The sequence below is a fragment of the Lithobates pipiens genome, unplaced genomic scaffold (genome assembly GCF_037356315.1).
Source record: "Lithobates pipiens isolate NorthernLeopardFrog02 unplaced genomic scaffold, aLitPip1_a1.2 Scaffold_13, whole genome shotgun sequence".
Classification (NCBI taxonomy): domain Eukaryota; kingdom Metazoa; phylum Chordata; class Amphibia; order Anura; family Ranidae; genus Lithobates; species Lithobates pipiens.
Window position 1 is genome coordinate 273,820,778 of NW_027507718.1, and position 10,600 is coordinate 273,831,377.

Here is a 10,600-nt window from a genome sequence, read left to right on the forward strand (position 1 = left end):
TTGTCAGTAGGTGGGTAGCTGTTGCCTTTGACATTAATATGATGAGCTACAGTGAATGCAGGTTACGAATAAACATACAGTGGTGTGAAAAAGTGTTTGCCCCCTTCCTCATTTCCTGTTCCTTTGCCTGTTTGTCACACTTAAGTGTTTCGGAACATCAAACCAATTTAAACAATAGTCAAGGACAACACAAGTAAACACAAAATGCAATTTGTAAATGAAGGTGTTTATTATTAAAGGTGAAAAAAAATCCAAACCATCATGGCCCTGTGTGAAAAAGTGATTGCCCCCTAAACCTAATAACTGGCTGGGCCACCCTTAGCAGCAACAACTGCAACAAAGCGTTTGCGATAACGTGCAATGAGGCTTTTACAGCTTCCTGGAGGAATTTTGGCCCACTCATCTTTGCAGAATTGTCCTAATTCAGTTACATTAGAGGGTTTTCGAGCATGAACGGCCTTTTTAAGGTCATACCACAACATCTCAATAGGATTCAGGTCAGGACTTTGGCTAGGCCACTCCAAAGTCTTCATTTTGTTTTTCTTCAGCCATTCGGTGGTGGACTTGCTGGTGTGTTTAGGATCATTGTCCTGCTGCAGAACCCAAGTTCGTTTCAGCTTGAGTACACGAACAGATGGTCGGACATTCTCCTTCAGGATCTCTTGGTAGACAGCAGAATTCATAGTTCCTTTTATCACGGCAAGTCTTCCAGGTCCTGAAGCAGCAAAACAGCCCCAGACCATCACACTACCACCACCATATTTTACTGTTGGTATAATGTTCTTTTTATTAAATGCAGTGTTCCTTCTACGCCAGATATACTTGGACACACACCTTCCAAAGAGTTCCACTTTTGTCTCATCGGTCCACAGAATGTTGTCCCAAAAGTCTTGGGGATCATCAAGATGTGTTGTGGAGAAATTGAGACGAGCTTTGATGTTCTTTTTGCTCAGCAGTGGTTTTCTCCTTGGAACTCTGCCATGCAGGCCAATTTTGCCCAGTCTTTTCCTGATGGTGGAGGCATGAACGCTGACCTTAACTGAGGCAAGTGAGGCCTGCAGTTCCTTGGACGTTGTTGTGGGGTCTTTTGTGACCTCTTGGATGAGTCGTCGCTGGGCTCTTGGGGTAATTTTGAGCGGCCGGCCACTCCTGGGAAGGTTCACCACTGTTCCATGTCTTCGCCATTTGTGGATAATGGCTCTCACTGTGGTTCGCTGGATTCCCAAAGCTTTGGAAATGGCTTTATAACCCTTTCCAGACTGATAGATCTCAATTACTTTCTTACTCAATTGTTCCTGAATTTCTTTGGGTCTCGGCATAATGTGTAGCTTTTAAGGATCTTCTGGTGGACCTTACTGTGTCAAGCAGCTCCTATTTAAGTGATGCCTTGATTGTGAACAGGTGTGGCAATAATCAGGCCTGGGTGTGGCTAGAGAAATTGAACTCAGGTGTGGACAACCACAGTTATAGTATGTTTTAACAAGGGGGGCAATCACTTTTTCACACAGGGCCATGATGGTTTGGATTTTTTTTCACCTTTAATAATAAACACCTTCATTTACAAATTGCATTTTGGTTTACTTGTGTTGTCCTTGACTATTGTTTAAATTGGTTTGATGTTCCGAAATACTTAAGTGTGACAAACATGCAAAGGAACAGGAAATGAGGAAGGGGCAAACACTTTTTCACACCACTGTACCTTTCTCAGCCAATCAGACTGGCCGCTATGAATACTGGGAGAAGGTATTTATTTGGAAGAAGTCAAGTGAGCTAGGTCTTCGGGCTGCGGTCTGGGTGGGATGTGTGTGAAACGTTTCCTGCTGGGTAGGCCTGAAGTCTGAGGCCTAAGCGTGTGCTCAAGGTTCTGCAAGGGATAACCTGCTCATTACCTGGAAGCATAAAGGAAAGGATGGAGACCTGTGATGAAGTACCAGAGGTGACTCTTGCATGGACTCTTGTATGGACCCATGGAGAGCCTGGGAAAGCGTCAAGATGGAGTCATCCATAGAAATCCTGCACCTTCCGTTAAGTTCAGTTACTAAAAGGAGACAGTCTATCCTACAAAGTACAGATGTGCTGGTTCAACTTAAAGGCTCTTTTCCTGTACTGCTGTCTACCTCATCTCATCATTTTTGTCTAAGGAGTCTGCTAATCTGCCTATCTGCTGATCGTTACTATTTTTGTCCAAGGGTGTCCTTGTGCCTAACCCTTCTCTCCCACGTTTTCCTGTTTGTGAGAAATAAACTTCTCTTTGTTTAAGCATAAAAGTGACTGGCGCCCAATTCCTATCTTGTTCATCACCCACCATGCCTAGTAACCTGCACCCTGAGAAAGTATGTCAGTCCTCCCTGCCTGTCACCATCAGGCTCCCGGAAAGTTGGGGTAGGCGCTACATTTGGCACCCAATGTAGGGCATGTCGTTTTTTTGTGGCGGCTGGTGGTTCATTTTGGGGAAGGGGCAGAAAACAACCACCCATCCCCCCAGCGGCACCCTCCCGCTGTTTGCTGATCAGAGCCTCTGGCTCTAATTGGTGCTTTAAAAAAACAGCTCCTCTGCATTGGATTCCATGTGCTAGTGTCCTAAAAGGGGCCGGACGTATAAATGGGGGAGGCGACTATAGACGTGGGCAGCGCCCATGCGCCCCTAATGAATGGGCCGCCCCTGCACCCCTAGCAATGGACTGCAACTACTACAGAAATGTTGTTTGTCTCCATGGGAGAGTGGAAAACAATGTCTGTGTACCTCAGAGATTGTGCTATTGTTTTTTTTAAACCACGTGGGGAAGAACCTAATTGTCTTTTTGCTCTTGTGAGAGTGTCAGCCTGGTCTTTTGTCAATTTGCGCCAATGTTGAAGGGGTTTTCCCAGACTCCAGAAGAGTTTTGGTGTGCTGCTGGAAGAAAGAGGCAGGAACAGAAGTTTCTGCTGTGCAGCCAGACCAATCACTTGTCAGGGGGAGGAGTCACCGCTCTTCAGAGGAGGAGACGCAGCTGTGCGCAGTGCCATCTTGGGTCCACGTGCTGCAAGACCTTGAGAGAAACATGGCATATCTTGGAGTTTCTATTGCTGACTAGAAAGTCTTCGCACCAGGTGTCGGCCCTGGGCCTGTTGGGCCGAAAGAAGCTATTACCGACACCAGAGTGGGTTTCATCCCACTTCTGGTGCTCTACACGGCGGGAGGCTATGAAGCGATTGGGGTGTTATGTTCAAAGTGTTCAGGACTGGCTACAAATATCCAGCCCTGGATCACCTGCATCCACTGCGGAGACACGTTACTGGAGGTAGTCTCGCCGACATTATCACCGCGGGTGCTGCAAGTGGATTGGGCCAAGTGTGTCGACAGCTACTACTCCAGAACCAGCTCCTGTGGTTGCTGACATTGTTGCTTTGTCTGCTGAAGTGTCCTCTACAGCAGTTACCATGCCTACTACAAAGCCAGGTGCCTTAGTGACCTCCCAGGGAGAAAATTGCTGAGCCTGGTAAGCCAGATGTAAATGAGAGTAGTGTGCCTGTTGGGACAGTGAAACCTATAGTCACAAAAGAAGTAGAGTCAGGAAAGTCTGCCTCTGCATTTTTAAAGTCTAACCTACTCCTGGCTGCAGAATTCTCCCCAGAGTTAGACTCTGATATTGTGTCAGATAGAATTTTTGAGCTGTCCTTTGTAAAGAGATAGACTGATAGCGATACTTAACAGCAATTTGAGCCTACAGAGGAGGATGTTCTCTTATCCATTCGTACATTTAGTAATAGGCCCGAACTGTCCACCTCCACCTCTCATGTCCCTTGTCTGGCAAGTTCTCTGGAAGAGGAGCGTTGGGCTCACTGTGCTAAAATCACTAATTTTGCTGTGCGAGTATCCTCTTCATTCACAAGCATCTCTCAAAAGCCAGATACAATTGCAGGTTATCCTATGAAGTGGGCTCCAGATACTCCAGTGTTACCTAACTGTGGAGACCCTAAACTTCTGCCAAAGTTGTCTAAACTGCAACGCATTGTGATGAAGAAAGTGGATGAAGAATATGGTTACCTGTACCCATATGTACCAGAGACTCTGATTTCTGAAATCCAATGTAGATGAGCACAGTGGTGTGATACCGCTATCAGAGACTATTTGAAAATTTCTGCTGTTTGTGATGTAAAGAAACTATCACCCAGAAATGCAGGAAGATACACTACTATCTTGCAAACCTGGGATTATGGTTGGCACATTTACCCGGGCTGTGTTATGATCAGATGGCCTAATCAAGCTGACTTATGGCACTACATCACTACCATTGGATCATCAGGGAAGCCAATTCAACTACCTAATCCCCGTTACTACTAGTGATGTCACAAGTCGTGAATCTTCTTCTCACGTCAGCATGGAACACAACTCTGTTGCTCAGTTTAGCTGTGCTTGGTCAACAGGAATTACTTCTTTACAGAGAAAGAAAATCCTGCTGTGGGGACACTCCTACCTGTGCTTTTTGCTGCTGGACTGTGCTTCTGATGTCAGCAGTTACAGGAAGTGCCCTAAGAGTGACATACTGGTGTGTTGCTTTGGAATTGCCCGTATACCTCACTCTGCAAAGTGATGTGCTGATCTTTTTCTATGTATTGTCAGCATGTCCTTGTCTTCCATGTGCAAGGAAAATAACCTCAGTCTCCTGCAATAGGCATGTTTCAAGTTTTTGTGTTGCCTATGTGAAAGTTTGCAACACTACAGTTTAAGTCTTTAGTCACTGGAATTGGTGTGTAGGGAAAAACAAGTTGTTATCTTTACTGTGAATCTTGCGATACAAAAAAAAAAAGCAAGTAAAGTACCTGTTGGTCTTTGGTGTGACAGAGCCAACAGGAATGTTCACACTAACGTTTGTACCTACTGAACTCTGGGGATACAGAGGCAGTAAAAATCGTCAAGGACAAAGACAAAGAAAAAAGGAATTTAATTAAAGTCTGTGCCTATTGAGGTTTCAGAGACAATATGATAATATAGTTAGGTAGTGAGGTAGACTGTGCTTTTGTGCCTGGGGCAGACCTACATTTGAAACCTACGCTTCATGGACTGCAAAGTATGCAAACTTTCTGTTTTACTGTCACCAGATGGCAGCGGAGTAGCTAATCTGAGTAAGCAGTATGATTTTTTTTCCCCCAATAGTGATATGTTTAAGGATTTAATGATTTCAGTATATTGATATGATGTATATATATATATATATATATATATATATATATATATATATATATATATATATATACACATTCTTTGGAAAAACTGTGTCACTGTAGGGCCTTGTTTCCACCACATATTGATATTACTATGTACAGTTAATTGCTAAAAGAGTAAAGTATATTTAGATATGCTAATGTGAGTTTACCTTATACATTTTATCTTCCTTGGCTGAGAGTAGGCAATGTTCTGAATATATTATATATATATAGATATGTTTAATGTAATATATAGTGACAATAATTGTCTTCTTTGGCTGAGGACAGACAACATTTCAACCGTATACATAAATGATTGCCTTAGTATAGACATATAATGCTATAATGGTAGATTGTAGTGTTGTGTGTTGCCAATTAAATATATATACACTGGGTATTCCTTGGCTAAGGAGAGACAATATCTCTAATTTTGTACAGTAATATTCATTTTCTATTACTATTGAATAGTCAATTACTAGTGTGTGTTATATCCTTGCGTCTTCCTCGGCTGAGGAGAGACAGTGCCTTAAATTGGTTTAATAACAATATTTTTTACTACTTGTATAATACATTAGACAGATAAGTAGTTAAGGTTAAAATGTAATTCGTTTTTTTGCATTCTTCATCTGTTTTTGTGTGGAATGCCACATGCATTTGAAATTCAAAGTTTATCTTTTCCTGTTACCCTTCCCTATCCACTTTTTGCCAGGACATCCACTTTCAGGCTTGAAAGCATATGTTTTTTTGCAGACTCTGAGGACGTAGTCTCTTTGGCAGGGGGAGAATGTAGCACCCTCATCTTAAAACAGGGTACATGTAAATTGAGCTTTGCTAGGTGGTAGCTAGCCTGGCTAATTTGTAGTATTTAGTGATCAAATGGCTTTTTTCCTAATCCTGTTTGGCTGTGGCTTCTCCTTTTTGTCAGTAGGTGGCGCTGTTGCCTTTGACAATAATATGATGAGCTACAGTGAATTCAGGTTATGAATAAAAATACCTTTTTTCAGTCAATCAATACTGGGAGAAGCTTTTTATTTGGAAGAAGTCAGGTGATCTAGGTCTTCCCTGCGCAGGCCTGAAGCCTGAGGCCTAAACATGTGCTCAAGATTCTGCAAGGGAGAGCCCGTAGTCACGTTCAACTTCCGGTCCCTTTGGTCCTAGTGCTGAGCTAGGTGGAATGCACACCAGCACAGGAGGAAACCGAGAGAATAACACACAACCAACAGACACGCTCACAGCCCCTGTGCTGGGCAAAGGCACTACATATATAAGCAAGCCACTTGTTTTTTTTTAATATAATGTTATTTTAATAAATGGGATTACATGATATCCAGTTTTTATATCTCTTTATACACACTATATGATTCTTGGTGGGAAGAAAGATTTTTCTCTGCAAGTCCAAGACTAACCATTGCCAGCAGGTTCTGCTACAAGCGATATATGACCTACTTTTTAGTTAAAGTGGTCAATCCAGTCTGGTAAGCGGCCCATTTATTTCAGCACAATATGGGTGATTTAAAGTGGTGAAGGCTGATGTTCTTTGAGGAACACTAGATTATAACTGCATGGCATCAAGCTATTGGTTGCTGACTTATAAAAACTTTCTTTTTTGTTTATGAATTGTTTTTGCTTTTTTAGATCCACCATTATTTTTAGGTGGCACATGTACTTGCAATTGTGGACATGCATGGGCTCTGTGCACTTGATATAAGATTGATGTGATTTTAGTTGTTATGCACTATGATGAACAATTAATGATTAGCACACTCAGCCCATACTTTATTATATGGGTATTTATATCCCAAATGTCCTTTTTACTATGAAAACACATAGCGCCTCCTTTTCTACATAATTCAGAGCCTGCTCACTACCTGGAAGCATGAAGGAAAGGATGGAGACCTAAGATGAAGTACCAGAGGTGACTCTTGCATGGACTGGGGACCCCTGGATAGCCTGGGAAAGCATCAAGATGGAATCACCCATAGAATTCCTGCATATTCCGTGAGTTAAAGTGGTGTTGCCCCCCAAAAAATAAAACTACTTAAAATTCTTTAAAAAAATCAAAAAAAATAATTGGCAAAAAAAAAATTTTTTACTCACCTCTAAATACCGGTTGCTAGGGGGTCCCTCGTAGTCTGCCTTCTTCATTGCCCGGACTGGTGACATCACTTCCCCTCGCGCCGCACATTCACCTGGGACCTGTCACGTGTCCCAGGTGACTGTACGGCGTATCACGGCGCCCTGCGCCGCTCGCGCATGCGCAGTGGGTGCCCGGCTGTGAAGCCACAGCCGGGTGCCCACAGTATGCATGACGGCGCCGCGAGCGGAGCGGGGAGCGAGGGGGGGCTTCGTTCCCCCGCATCGCTGGACCCTGGGGCAGGTAAGTGTCCGATTATTAAAAGCCAGCAGCTGCAGTATTTGTAGCTGCTGACTTTTAATTTTTTTTTTTTAGGGGGTACCCCACTTTAAGTTCAGTTACTATAGGAGACAGCCTATCCTACAAAGTACAAATGTGCTGGTTCAGCCTAAAGGCTCTTTTCCTGTACTGCTGTCTACCTTATCTCACTATTTTTGTCTGAGGAGTCTGCCAATTTGCCTATCTGCTGATTGTTACTATTTTTGACTAAGGGTGTCCTTTGCCTTATCCCTTCTCTCCCACATTTGTGAGAAAAACACTTCTCTTTGTTTAAGCATAAAAGTGACTGGCCCCAATTCCTATCTTGTTCATCACCCACTATATCTAATAACCTGCACCCTGAGGAAGTGTGTCAGCCCTACCTATCTCTGAGGGTCACCGACTCACCACCAGGCTCCCGGAAAGTTGGGTTATGCACTACATATAACACAGGACAGGAGGCTGGACACCAAAAGCCAGCATAATTATAGCAGTAGAATACAACCCCCATACTGGACATCCATGCTAATTTAACTAGTAACACCTTAGGCAACCTGCCTACATCTTTGCATTTTCGTATAGCTATAAAAAACAATCACATTCCCTCATTTCCCTCTGTTCTCAGCTGCATAAGAGCTGGGGGAGGAAAAGCAGCAGCACACTGAGCTTCCCAGTGAATGGCTGTGCAGCGGGGGCATGTCAGGAGAAGTCTGATCATTGGAGGAGAGCAGGCCGAGTTCCGAGCATAGTTAGAGAACTGACCACAATGTGCTCTCATGCTTAGTGTGGTCAGTTTGTAATTGGAAGGCAAAGGGACTGGCAGGAACACTAGGGATTTCACATAAGGGAAGCAATACAAAGAAAACTGGAGACTTTTTCATAAAAATATATTGTACAGCAGGCACATATTAGGAATATGAAATATTGGGGTAACACACGCTTTAAGACAGAACTCAAACTTTACTTTATGAAATAAATGGCCTTTACCCTTACATTATAGTCCTAATTATGTTAACACAATCGGTCTGATTTACTAAAGTGTGAAGTGAGGTAAAGTGAACCTAAATTAATTTCAAACATTCAGCCATGTACAGTAAAAGGTCTCTGCCATTCCTACAGGTGATTAAATGTGTGAAATAAACAAAGGTTCACTTGACAGCATAATAAATCAATGTGCCCTGCAAAAGAAAATGTAAAACTGTAAGGAAACTGAAACGCATGTCATTATGTAAATTTGCTGCCTGACCTATGCTTTGTTTAACTCTAACTTTCGTCTCTAGCTGATTTTAGTTGTTTTTTTTACAAATCATGGCATTATTTACATTTTGACAAGATTTTGAAGGGTTCCAGTAAATCACTGATTTTGTATATTCAGTATTTTCTTTCTTATCACCAAAACGAAAAATGATTATGTTAAAAAATGTTTTGTCTTATTGTAGTAAAAACAAATATTTAGTAGCTTTGTAGTCGGCTACCAGATGAGTTGATTTTTACATGTTTTCCTGGTTGTGGTTTACAGAGCTCAATAGTTCAAGCTGAAGTTTACACACAGAAGTAAATGTTCTGCCTCCCTCCCTACAGTTCTGTCTACACACCTTGTATTAAAACTCAAGACTTGGAATGGGGCTTTAAAGTAGAACTAAAGCCTTATGCCACGTACACACGATCGGACTTTCCAGCAGAAAAGGTTTGATGGTCTTCCTGACGGTCTTCCCGACGGAGTTCTGACGGACTTCTGACCGAACAGACTTGCCCACACACGAACGGATCAAAGTCTGTTCGTTTTGAACATGATGACATACGACGGGACTAGCAAAGGAAGTTCAATAGCCAGTAGCCAATAGCTGCCCTTGCGTCATATTTGGTCCGTCGGACCAGCATACAGACAAACGGTTTTCCCGATAGAAATTGATTCCGTTGGACAGATTTGAAACATGTTCTATTTCTAGGCCCGTCTGAATTTTTTAAGAAAAAAGTCAGAGGAAGCCCACACATGATCGTAATATCTGATGGAATGATTCCGTCTGACCTTTTCTGCCGGAAAGTCCGCTCGTGTGTACAAGGCATTACAGTTTTTTTTATCCTAATAACACATGCTTTGGCCAGTTGAGTATAGGAAAAAAAAGCTTTCTTTTAACTAAATGTGGACTGCCCACCGTACATTTACTGCGGCAGGGTGTCTACTCTGTACCAGATTATGTACCTAGTACATGATCTGACACTTTCAGGTCTGGGGCGTGCGAGTGTGCCACCGGTGACCCGCCCCCACTGTGATTCTACACAGTGGGAGCCCAGCAGCAGGTACTGTGTACACAGTGTCCCCCAGCATCCGCCGATTACACCTGGCACAGGCAGAACGACAATCTGCCCATGTAAACAAGGCAGATTGCCGTTCTGTCAGCAGGGAAGGTATTGATCCTGTGTCCTGTGTTTCTGTTAAGCAGGAACACGAATGCCTAGTCAAAGCACCCCCCACCCCCCCCCCACAGTGAGTAAGCACAACCTAGGCACCTTTTGATTGCCCTAGATGTTAACCCCTTCCCTGCCAGTGCCATTAGTACAGTGACAGTGCATATTTTTTTTAGTACTGAATTAGTGTTACTGGTCCCTAAAAAGTGTCAAAAGTGTCAGTTAGGTATCCGATTTGTCCGCTGCTATAAGTGGCTGATCCCCAGATGATGTCCCTTTGTGATGAAACGTAGGGTGGGGCCAGTGACGCTGGCGTCATTACGCTGATAGGAGATTTATGGATAGCAAAACAACAGCGGGATGCCTGTGGAGACGCCGCAATCTTCGTTTTTGATTTTACATGCTCAAATTTGATGTTCCTCTTGTAAGTGCATCTTTTTACTACTTAATAAATAAGTGGTTGAACAATTACACTATGGGGGCAATTTTTGTTTTTGTTTCCTGAGCGGCATGCCTGTTATATCAATCAAGTGAGCTGCCTGAGCAGCCGGTTTAGGTACTGGGGATACCTGGTGAGAGCATTGCAGTGTGGTCATCTGGAGTCGGTAAGGG